Here is a 12,445-nt window from a genome sequence, read left to right as displayed (position 1 = left end):
AGGAAGGCTCTGAGACAAACAGCAGCCTGCCCTTCAGTCGGTGTCACACACCCCCTCACCAGACCAGTCCAACCCGTGCCGCGGTGCCCGGCAAGCAGGCGGGAGCAGGCGTGGGGCTGAGCGCCGGCCCCCAGCGCCTGGGGCAGAGCCGCTTGGGACCGGGGTGCAGGAATCCCTCGGGTTTGGGATGGGGTTGGACTCAACGATCTTTAAGGTCCCTTCAGGGTGCAGAAATCCTCCCTTCCCCAAAATCCTGACCCTATTTTTGGGATGGGATTGGACTCGATGACCTTTACAGGTTGCGTCAGGGTGAAGAAATCCTCCCCCAAACTCCCACCCCCCACGTTTTTGGGGATGGGGTTGGACTCAATGGCCTTTAAATGTCCCTTCCAACCCCAAGCCCTCTATAGTTCTCTGATGCTGATGAGGATGCTGGGCACACCTGGCTCCAAGGCTCATCCTGGCACAGGGCTGAGGCACAGCCCTTGGGAAGTCCTTTCCGCTTTGCCCAGCCCTTCCCCGTCCTCCCTGCCTGCCTGTCAGGAGGCCAGGGAGGGCTCTGCTGGGCTTTGTGAAGCACTGTGTGAGGGTTGTTAATGAGCAGAGGAGGGCATTACGTGCAAGGGAAGCGAGGTGGGACGTGACCAGAATGGGAGAGCCCCACGGGGAACCTGCAAGGATGGATGAGAGACGCAGCTGCGCCCTTTAAAGTTGGGTTTGAAGCTAGATCCAAGCTGCTGAAGGAGAAGAAGAGCAGCAGGACAAGGGAGGGCATTTTGGAGGAAGGGAAAACCAAAACACCCCCCCCAAAAAAAAAACCCAAACCCCATAGAAATTAATGAGCCAGCTAATGGTGAATTTTAAAGACCCAGAGGAATTTCCCCACCAGCTCTGAGTGTGGGGTTTCATCTTCAACCAACTGACCTGCTTGGGTAATTACAGGATGACTACACTGGGTAGCATTCTGGGCTTTTCTGCTTCTCTCATTCTGGTTTTTCACTTCTAGACATGGTGATTCCCAGCACTGAACCATGTGGTGCTGCCTTCACCTCTGGAGTCCTCAGCAGAAGAATCATAGAATCAGTCAGGGTTGGAAGAGACCACAAGGATCATCCAGTTCCAACCCCCCTGCCATGGGCAGGGACACCCCACACTAGAGCAGCCTGGCCAGAGCCTCAGCCAGCCTGGCCTTAAACACCTCCAGGGACAGGGCCCCAACCACCTCCCTGGACAACCCATTCCAGGGCTTCACCACTCTCATGGGGAAGAACTTCCTCCTCACCTCCAGCCTGAACCTCCCCACCTCCAGCTTCATTCCATTCCCCCTAGTCCTATCACTCCCTGAGATCCTGAGCAGTCCCTCCCCAGCCTTCCTGTAGCCCCCTTCAGACCCTGGAAGGCCACAATGAGGTCACCTGGGAGCCTTCTCTTCTCCAGACTGAACAGCCCCAACTCCTTCAGTCTGTCCTCATAGGAGAGGATATTAACCTCCTGGGAGTGGCTCCAGAGGAGGCCACAGCACTGATGGAAGGGCTGGAAGGGCTCTGCTGTGAGGCCAGGCTGAGAGAGTTGGGCTTGTTCAGCCTGGAGAAGAGAAGGGTCCAGCGAGACCTACTGTTGGCCTTTCAGTGCTTGAAGGGGACAAGAAGAAAGCTGGGGACAGACTTCTAGCAGGGCCTGTTCTGACAGGCCAAGGGGTGATGGTTTTACACTAAAAGAGGGAGGTTCAGGCTAGATTAATGGAGACATTTTTTTACAGAGGGTGGTGAGACCTTGCCCCAGGTTGCCCAGAGCAGATGCCCCATCCCTGAAACCATTCCCAGTCAGTTTGCCTGGGACTCTGAGCACCCTGCTCTAGCTGCAGATGTCCCTGCTGACTGCAGTGGGGCTGGACTAGGTGACCTGAGAAGGTCCCTTCCACCCAAGCCAGTCCATGACTCTATTCTCTGATTTTGCATTCCCACTCTCCTCCAAACATCTGCTCCTTCCCTACCTGCCCCAACTGCCCTTCTCCACCTGCCCCCTTGCTCCCAGAGGTCCTAAATCCCTCTTATCACTCATTTCCTTGCTGAGGAGGCTTCCTGAAGGAGACCTCAGTCATTAAGACACTTTCAGAGGGTCAGGAGTGACAGAGAAAGGTCCTTTGTGTATCAGCAGCTTCAGCCACACAGCCCCTGCTGACTCCTTGGCCAATGTGGGGACTTAGCACGTTGCAGCCACCCCAAATTTGGGCTGCACCAGAGGAGCTGCACAAGTTATTGTCAGCTCTGCCTTTGCAACACAGCTGGGGCGGGGGGAGAGGCTGGGCAAATGGCTTTCAACTCCCACTCTTGCCAGAGTTGCCAACTGGAAACACAGAAGGGTTCTGATAGGAGATGAAGGAGGAGAGTTTCTGCCTTTATTAGAACAGTAAAATCCTTTTGCTCTCTCCCCTTTTCCTCCCCCAAACCACACAGCTGGGCCCTCTGTGCAGTTGCCTTTCAGGTTTCTCCCCCCACCTCCAGTTAAATAGAGTCCTCCTGGGCACAAAGTTCACCTTCAAGCTCCCCCAAGAGCCTGGAAGCATTCAGCTCTAGGCTCTTTCTGCTTCAACAGATTCACAGAAGGGTTTGGGTTGCAAGGGATCTTAAAGATCACCTATTTCCAACCCCCCTGCCATGGGCAGGGACAGCATCCACTGGAGCAGGTTGCCAAGGCCTCATCCAACACATGATGTCACTCCACCTCCTGGAACAGCAGGAGCTGAGCCACCTCATGGATGTGACTTTTGGGGTGACAGTGATGCTGCAGCACCTTCTGCTGAGGAAGAGGCTCAGCAGACAGCTTGCTGCGTCTCAGACACAAAGCTCTGTGAGACTCAACTCATAGGAGGAACAGCTGAGGGAACCAGGCTTGCTTCATCCTCAGAAGAGGAGGCTGAAGGAAGACCTCATCACCCTCCACAGCTACCTCAAAAGAGGTTGGAGTGAGGCTGGCATCAGTCTCTTCTCACATGCAACAGGAGGCAGGACAAGAGGAAACAGCCTCAAGTTGCCCCAGGGAAGGTTTAGGTTGGACATGAGAAGAAACTTCTTCCCTGAGAGGGTTCTCAAAGCCTGGAACAGGCTGCCCAGGGCAGTGACAAAGTCACCATCCCTGGAGGTGTTTAAGAGACACAGAGGTGTGGTGCTGAGGGACGTGGTTAAGCAGTGGACTTGGGGGTGTTGGGCAAATGGTTGGACCTGCAGAGCTTAAAGGTCTTTTCCAGCTTAAACAATTTTCCATTTCAGTGCTAAGCAGCTCATTAGTCATGGGGAAAAATCATGGGGGGTGGGAGAAAAGGAAGGCCTGACTCCCACAGACACAGAAACATCAGACCACAGCAGAGGATGAGGCTGGGAAAGAGGCTTCCACACACAGGCAAGACCTGCTGGAGCAGCTCTCCTACAAGGACAGGCTGAGAGAGTTGGGGTCTGTTCAGCCAGGAGAAGAGAAGGCTCCAGGGAGACCTTAGAGCAGCCTTCCAGTGCCTGAAGGGGGCTCCAGGAGAGCTGGAGAGGGACTTTTGACAAGGGCTTGGAGTGACAGGATGAGGGGCAATGGCTTTGAGCTGGGAGAGAGGAGATTGAGACTGGAGATTAGGAAGCAACTCTTGCCAGTGAGGGTGGGGAGAGACTGGAACAGGCTGCCCAGGGAGGTTGTGGCCACCTCATCCTTGGAAGTGTTCAAGGCCAAGTTGGACAAGGCCTTGAGCAAGCTGGTGCAGAGGGAGGTGTCCCTGCCCATGGGGAGGTGGGTTGGGACCAGATGAGCTTTAAGGCCTCTTCCAATTCAAGCCATCCTATGAGCTGGGAGGGTCAAGGCCACAGCATGAGACACAACTCATCAGGGAAATGACCTCACTGTGAGGTGTGCTGCTGCCTGCATCTGCATGGAAATGTGACCACAGAGCACAGCTCCTACACCTGGGAGGAGCACAGAGCTGCTTTCAAGGTTACTCCAACCCTGCAGCAGTGTTTCAGAAGCTGCTGAAGACAAAACATTGCCCTGAATACAGGCGGGGGGGGGGGGAACCCCACACCACTCAGCAGGAATCACATCCCAAAGCAGACACTGCTGGGAGAGAGCTCAGGAGCTGCTCCGCCTCCTGCCATGTCCTCCTCTAACCCAGGAGAAATTTGTACACTAGCAACCAGATCCCAGGCACCAGCCTCCCCCCTTCTCAACTCCTGAAGAGCTTTCCTTAAGTAGCAGAACTTCCACAGTGCTCTGGCAGCTTCTGCCAGCTCTCTGCTGCAAACCACCAGGCTCAGCCTTCTCCTTCAGAGGAAGGCTTTTTTACGCAGAGGAGACAGACTGCTTTGAAGCTTTATGGCTAAGGCAACCTAGCCCTTATGAAACATCCCCTTCCTGTTTCAGCTACCAGGCAGGGCTCAACCACCTTGTGTTAACTCCAGGTTAGGAATGTGACCTCTGGAAGCAAGCAGGTAGGTGTGGCGGTGGCTCTGACCACAGACAGATCCTTCCATGGATGGAAAAGAATCCCACACTCCCCAAACCACAAACATGTTTATGTCTGCTCAAGCCAGACAAGATCTCTTCTCTGTTGTGTCATCTCTGGCAGCAACCACGAGGGCAGCTCCAGAGGGACTTTCTGAACGTGCCACAGAGGCCTGAGGGTGGTCACCAGGTCCTTCACGTCACAGAATGGGTTGGGTTGGAAAGGACCTAGAAGATCATCCAGTTTCAACACCCCCTGCCATGAGCAGGGACCCCTCCTACTAAAGCAGGCTGCTCCCAGCCCCCATCTAAGCTGGCTTGGAACACTTCCATGCTTGGAGCCTCCCCACCAAGGTGGCTCTTTGACTGCTTGAAGGCAGGAACAAAGAACTGCCACACACGTGTGGGTTTCACAGCCCCTGCCTGCATGAGGCTGGGGACCACCCATGGGGACATGGAGCATGGGTAGCTCCTGAGTGAATCCCTGCTGAAGGATGCTTCCTGAAGGAGACCTCAGTCATTAAGACACTTTCAGAGGGTCAGGAGTGACAGAGAAAGGTCCTTTGTGTATCAGCAGCTTCAGCCACACAGCCCCTGCTGACTCCTTAGCCAACGTGGGGACTTAGCACGCTGCAGCCACCCCAAATTTGGGCTGCACCAGAGGAGCTGCACAAGGATGGACTCATGAGTATAAATGACTGCTGCAGAGCTTTGGAAGGTCACAGCTTCCACTTCTCCCCCCCCTCCCCAGCACCTCACCTTTAGGAAGGAGTCGACTTAAAGCCTGCACTTGGAGAGGCAAGATGTGAAATTCCACTCACTGCTTCTCTTGGCACTGCCTTGCAGCTCTTTCATTCCTCAGCTGACACAGTGAGTGAAGGAGGTCATTGATCAGCAAGCTGCTGCATTTTGCTCTAGACACACAAACTGGAAGGGACATTCCAACACACAAACCCTCCCCTCCAACCCCCTTCCCTGCTGCCAGCTCCCCCAACCTACAATTACAGAATCAATAAAGTTGGAAGAGGCCTCAGAGCTGAGCAAGGCCAAGCTGTCACCCAGCACCTCCTGACAGCTCAACCATGGCTCCAAGGGCCACATCCAATCCCCTCTGCAACACCTCCAGCCATGGGGACTCCACCACCTCCCTGGGCAGCACAGCCCAAGGCCCAATTCCTCTTGCTGCCAACAACTTTCTCCTCCCCTCCAGCCTCAACCTCCCCTGGCACAGCTGCAGACTGTGTCCTCTTCTTCTGGGGCTGCTTGCCTGCCTGGCACAAGAGACCAACCCCCAGCTGGTGACAACCTCCCTGCAGGCAGTTGCAGAGAGCAAGAAGGTCTCCCCTGAGCCTCCTCTTCTGCAGGCTAAGCAAGCCCAGCTCCCTCAGCCTCTCCTCCCAGGGCTGTGCTCCACACCCCTCCCCAGCCTCCTTGCCCTTCTCTGGACACCTTCAAGTCTCTCAATCTCCTTCTGAAACTAAGGAGCCCAGAGCTGGACACAGGACTCAAGCTGTGGCCTAAGCAGTGCTGAGCCCAGGGCACAATCACCTCCCTGCTCCTGCTGGCCACACTCTGCCTGCTGCAGGCCAGGATGCCCTTGGCCTTCTTGGCCCCCTGGGCACACTGCTGCCTCCTGTTCAACTGCTCTCCACCACTGCCCCCAGCTCCCTCTCTGCCTGGCTGCTCTCAGCCACTCTGTCCCCAGCCTGCAGCACTGCCTGGGGTTGCTGTGGCCAAAGTGCAGCCCCTGGCACTTGGATGTCTTCAATCTCCTGCCCTTGGCCTCTGCCCATCTATGCAGCCTGGCAAGGTCCCTCTGCAGAGCTCTCCTACCCTCTAACAGCTCAACTCCTGCCCCCAGCTTGCTGTCAGCTGCACATTTCCTGCTGATGGACTCCATCCCCTCCTCCAGATCATCAATCAAGATATTGACCAGGCTGGGGCCCAGCACTGCTCCCTGGGGCACACCACTGGTGCCTGGCTGCCAGCTGGCTGTGGCACCATTCACCACCACTCTCTGGGCTCAGCCTCCAGCCAGTTCCTAACCCAGCTCAGAGAGCTGCTGTCCCAGCCAGGGGCTGACAGCTTAGCCAGGAGGTTGCAGTGGGGAATGGTGGCAAAGGCCTTGCTGAAGCCCAGGCAGACTCCATCCACATCCTGCCCCACATCCACCAGGCAGTCACCTGGGCATGGAAGGAGATCAGGTTGGTGAGGCAGAACCTCAACCATCCCCTGCTAAAGTCACAGCCTTGGGATGACCACCAGCCCTTCAGTCTCTCCAGGCACACCAGCTCACCTCCAGCCAGCCTTGAAGCTGGACTGAGTCTGGAGGGGCTGATCAGTTGGTGACACAGCAAAGCTACTGCCCCATGGAGGGTCACTACAAAGGTCAGAAGCCAGCCCCAGGGTTTTAAAAGGGAGCCAGAAAAGGGGTGAAGGAAGCATGTACCCCAGCACAGCCTTTTCCAGTAGATCAACCCCACTGGCTACCAAAGGCTGCCCAGAGGGGTTGTGGAGTCTCCTCTAGAGACTTTCAAGAGGTGTCTGGACATGCTCCTGTGCAATCTACTTTGGCAGGGGGCTTGGTTTCAATGATCCTCAGAGGTCCTTCCCAACCCCCTACCACCCACAGAATCATTTTGGTTGGGAAAGACCTCCAAGATCATCATCCCAACACCACCAGGACCACTAAACCACTTCCCCAGGTGCCACAGTCACATCCCTCCAGGGGCAGGGACTCCACTGCCTCCCTGGGCAGCTTGTTCCAGTGCCTGACCAGTCCTGCAGGAAGGAAATTGTTCCTAACATCCAACCTAAACCTCCCCTGGCGCACCATTTGCTCTTGTTCTACAAAAGGAAACCTGTGGCAGAGACACCTTGCACTCAGCTCCTTGAAGGGCAGCACAAAGCCCCTCCCTGGGACTCCCTCTCTTCCTCTGCACCTTCCCCTTGACCGCTGAGGGGGAGGGCTCAACCCCAGGCAGGGCCCTCCCAAACCAGAGCTGCATGATGGCAGGAGCTTACAGAGGTCCTGCTTCAGGAATCACAGTCTCACAGTACAACTTAGGTTGGAAAGGACCTCGAGGATCATGGAGTCCAACCTATCAACACAGACCCCATGACTAGACCATGGCACCAAGTGCCACATCCAGTCTCCTCTTGAACGCCTCCAGGGACGGTGACTCCACCACCTCCCTGGGCAGCACATCCCAATGACGAACGACTCGCTCGGTGAAGAACTTTCTCCTCACCTCGAGTCTAAACCTCCCCTGGCACAGCTTGAGACTGTGTCCCCTTGTTCTGGTGCTGGTTGCCTGGGAGAAGAGACCAACCTCCTCCTGGCCACAACCACCCCTGAGGTAGTTGTAGAGGGCAATGAGGTCACCCCTGAGCCTCCTCTTCTCCAGGCTAAACAACCCCAGCTCCCTCAGCCTCTCCTCACAGGGCTGTGCTCAAGGCCTCTCCCCAGCCTTGTTGCCCTTCTCTGGACACCTTCAAGTCTCTCAATGTCCTTCTTAAACTGAGGGGCCCAGAACTGGACACAGGACTCAAGGTGTGGCCTAACCAATGCAGAGTACAGGGGCACAATGACCTCCCTGCTCCTGCTGGCCACACTGCTCCTGATGCAGGCCAGGATGCCATTGGCCCTCTTGGCCACCTGGGCACACTGCTGGCTCATGTTCAGGCAGCAGTCAATCAGCACCCCCAGGTCCCTCTCTGTTTGGCAGCTCTCAGCCACTCTGACCCCAGCCTGTAGCTCTGCATGGGGTTGCTGTAGCCAAAGTGCAGCCCCTGGCACTTGGACTTGTTGAATGTCATCCTGTTGGCCTCTGCCCATCTGTCCAGTTGGTCGAGGTCCCTCTGCAGAGCCCTTCTGCCCTCTAACTGACCAACATCTGCTTCCAGCTTGGTGTCATCTGCAAACTTGCTGATGACTGACTCGACCCCCTCATCCAGATCATCAATGAAGATGTTAAAGAGCACAGGGCCCAGCACTGATCCCTGGGGCACAGCACTGGTGCCTGGCTGCCAGCTGGCTGTGGCACCATTCACCACCACTCTCTGGGCTCAGCCTCCAGCCAGTTCCTAACCCAGCACAGAGTGTAGTGGTCCAAGCCACGAGCTGACAGCTTAGATAGCAGTTTGCTGTGTTGGATAGCCACCAGCTCAGCTCACCTGGATGACCCTGAGCCTTGCCCTTGGCATTTCAACCCCTCCCATTTGCCTGGCAAATGCTGGTGACGTTCACAAGCAGCAGCCTCAACAGTGAGGACCTGGGGCCAAAGCAGGGAAAGAGATAAAACAGCTGCAGGTGGGTGACACAGGCCCCCAAGTGTGTGCCCACCCTCCAGAGCAGGGTGCCAAAGGCTTGGGCAGAGGAAATAAAGCCCAGTGCAGAGTCCTACCCAATTCAAAGGGAAGTTAAAGCAGAAAACAGAAGAGGAATGAAATTGCTCTGTAGAGATCTACCCAGGAGAGCTGCACCCTGATCCATCAGTGCTGCACAGCCTGCCAGCTTGGTCTTCCCAGCAAGGCTCAGCAGCCTGGGCTGTGTTTTGCTCATCTGAGGCTCTTGGTGGTGGTTCTCTTGCCCATAGTGCTCCTCTGCCTCCTGGCAGGTCCTGGAGCTGCAGGGCAGCTCCCAAGGGAACAGCTATGCTCAGGGTGATGGAGCAGGCTGCACAGAGAGGGTGTGGAGTTTCCTTCTCTGGAGAGATTCCAACCCCCCCATGCCCCGTGCTCCTGGGCAGGCTGCTGTGGGTGCCCTGCTTTGGCAGTGGGGTTGGACTGGATGAGCTCCAGAGGTCCCTTCCAACCCCAACATGCTGGGATCCAGCTGGGCAAAGCAGCCTCCTCCACAGCACTCTGAAAGGCTCCAAGGCCAGCAGGGGCTCTCAGGGTCCCAGCACCCACCACACCCCATAAAACAAGCTCCATTAAACCCTCCAAGTCCTCCTGGTAACACTCAAACTCCTACTGCCCCCCCTGCAATCTGCTCTCCCATTCCCTGCCATTAGAGAGAGGTTGGATTGTAAGGCCACAGCTTTCTCTGGGGAATCAAAGCAACTCCACCAGGTCCCAAACAGAGCCACTTGGAAGCTGCTGCTGCTGGGGGAAAAAAGCCAAGCAGCTCCTGCACACTGGCCAGGGACAGAAGATGAAGTGGAGGCTGCTCAGGAAAGTAAACTCCTGTCAAGAGGTGACGTTGACCTTGCAGCGCTCGAGCACGTCCAGCAGCGCTCTCTGTCTCGCCAGGAAGGGAAGAGGCAGCTGAGAAGTGGCTTATCTGCTGCTCCTCCTTCACATTTTGGCCCAAAGAGGCCTCCTGCCAGCCAGCCCTGGGCCAAGTGACGCAGAAGGTGAGTGTCTGCCGTTCAGCAGGGTCCTTGGCTGGGCCTTGAGAGCCTTGCCTGGTGCCAGGCAGGCTCAGCACCACTCACGCATTGGTTTCTCTCCCCCCCAGCCGTGGGAAGCCAGCCAGCTCTCCCAGCAGGACAGTGGCAGCAGCTCAGGATCTCAGTGTGTGCTGGACCCATCTGACTTTCTTTTCCTGTGTGACCTGTCAAAACTCTCAACAGGGACACTGACCTGGGCAGGGAAGAGCTCCTCTCTCATCCTGCCTCCTATCTGCCCTTCCTGGTGCAGGCTGGGTGCCTGTCAGCTGCTTCCTGGTTGTCCTGTGTCCCAGACCACCTCATTTGGGAAAGGGACTGCAGGAAGCCAGGAGCAAGCAGGTCACAGGCTTTATGGGGAGGGAAAGAATGAGGCAGGAGGGAAATAAGTGGAGGTGAACTTGCCTGACCAGCTAGCAGCTGGCAGGATCCACAGGGTGATGAAATTACACACAGCTGAGAACTCCTGCGGGATCAGAGCACTCGTGCTAGGGAGCTTCACCTCAGGTAGGAGTCTGGTGGAGACAACACAACATTCCTCTCACCTCATGCTGCTCCAGTGGCCCCAGCAGTCCCAGGCACCCCAAAAGTAGAACCTCAGAGCTTGCTGGGACTGTCACCACCCCTGGGGAGTGCAGCAAGCCAGCAGTTACCCGTGCCACAGCCCCACAGCTCACATCCTCCAGCCAGCTGCTTGTGGGTAGGCTTTGAACCTGTGCCTAAAGCACAGGGCTCCTGCTGCAGGATGCACAGAAGTTTTGTGGGGTCTGTTACCACCCCACAGCTGGCTCTACAAGTCACAGAACCCCAGCATGCTGGGGGTTGGAAGGGACCTCTGGAGCTCATCCAGTCCAACCCCTCTGCCAGAGCAGGGCACCCACAGCAGCCTGCCCAGCAGCACCATGCCCAGGGGGGGTTGGAAGCTCTCCAGAGAAGGAGACTCCACAACCTCTCTGGGCAGCCTGCTCCAGGCCTCCAGCACCCTCACACCAAAGAAGTTTCTCCTCCTGCTCAGATGGAGCCTCCTGGGCTCCAGTTTGTGCCCCTTGCTCCTTGTCCTGTCCCTGGGCACCACTGAGCAGAGCCTGGCCCCAGCCTCTTGCCCCCTACCCTTCATCTCTTGCTGAGCATTGCTCAGCTCCCCTCTGGGGCTGCTCTCCTCCAGGCTCTCAGCCCCAGGGCTCTCAGCCTTTGTTCCTCACAGAGCTGCTCCAGGCCCCTCAGCAGCTCTGCAGCCTCCCCTGGACTCTCTCCAGCAGTTCCCTGTCCCTCTTGAACTGGGGAGCCCAGATCTGGACACAGGACTCCAGAGAAGGCCTCAGACAACTGCATGCTGGAAAATCTGTCAGAGCTGGACCTTTCTCTGCTCACCCTGCTCTTCAGCCTTTCTGCAGCACCTATCACCTGGCCACTGCAGAAGACAGGGGACTCAGGCTGTCATCCTGCAGAACCCATCTGATGTCCTTATCACCCCTGGAGGGGCACTCTACAGCCCTCCAGCTTCTCCCTCAAACTCAGCACCTCAATTAAAGCAGCCTACTGGAACAAGGAGCCCTTGCTCTTAAAGCAGAAAGGCCTCCAAGTGCTCCTGGGACAACCATTCTGCAACACCCAGCAGTCCCCTGCAGAGGCTGTGTGGTCAGAAACGTTCCCCCAAATCCCTGGCTTCACCTTAACAGCTTGGGAGTTTGTGTTTGGTTTTGAAGGTTGCAAGGCTCAGTTCAAGAGGACTGGAGTCAGGAAGCTCCTTGGTGCTCAGAGCCAGCATTGTTTTGACTTCAAAGGACACGTCAGGGGATGTTTAGCTTCTTCCCTCTGAACTTTACTGTTGTTTACCATACCCAGGCTCCAGCCCCCTTGTAAGGCAGAACTACAGCTACACACACTGCTATAAATCCCTGAGTCCCAGCGTGCTGGGGGCTGGAAGGGACCTCTGGAGATCATCCAACCTCACTGCTAAAGCAGGGCACCCACAGCAGCTTGCTCTGCATCACAATGGCCAGGTGGGGCTGGAATCTTTCCAGAGAAGGAGACTCCCCAACCGCTCTGAGCAGCCTGCTCCAGGCCTCACACCAAAGCAGTTTCTCCTCATGCTCAGGTGGCGCCTCCTGGGGTCCAGTTTGTGTCCATTGCTCCTTGGCCTGTCCCTGGGCACCTCTGACAAGAGTCTGGCCCCAGCCTCTTGCCCCCCACCCTTTAGCTCTTGCTGAGCATTGCTCAGCTCCCCTCTGGGGCTGCTCTCCTCCAGGCTCAGCAGCCCCAGGGCTCTCAGCCTTTCCTCCTGAGGGACATTCCAGGCCCCTCAGCAGCTCTGTAGCCCTAAAAAAAAAATTAAATCAAAGGACTGCTCCTAAATTTTGCAACCTATAAATATCAGAACTCTCTAAATACAGAAGAGTGTAGAAGGAAATTAGAAGCAGCCTCACAAATGTGACACTTCCAGTACATTTCTGCTTTCAGCAAGTTAGAATGAGTCAGTTGCCTCCAAACTGCACTGGTTTGCTCTGCAGTTGGCATCACATGGACTCAGCTGAGCAGAGCAGAGCTCCTCAGAGGCCTCCTCAGTGACAGCT

Source organism: Melanerpes formicivorus, unplaced genomic scaffold (genome assembly GCF_026170545.1).
Source record: "Melanerpes formicivorus ecotype bairdi unplaced genomic scaffold, bMelFor1.0.p_v2 SCAF_10, whole genome shotgun sequence".
NCBI lineage: Eukaryota > Metazoa > Chordata > Aves > Piciformes > Picidae > Melanerpes > Melanerpes formicivorus.
The sequence above is the reverse complement of the archived record's forward strand: the minus strand, read 5'-3'. Positions refer to the sequence as shown.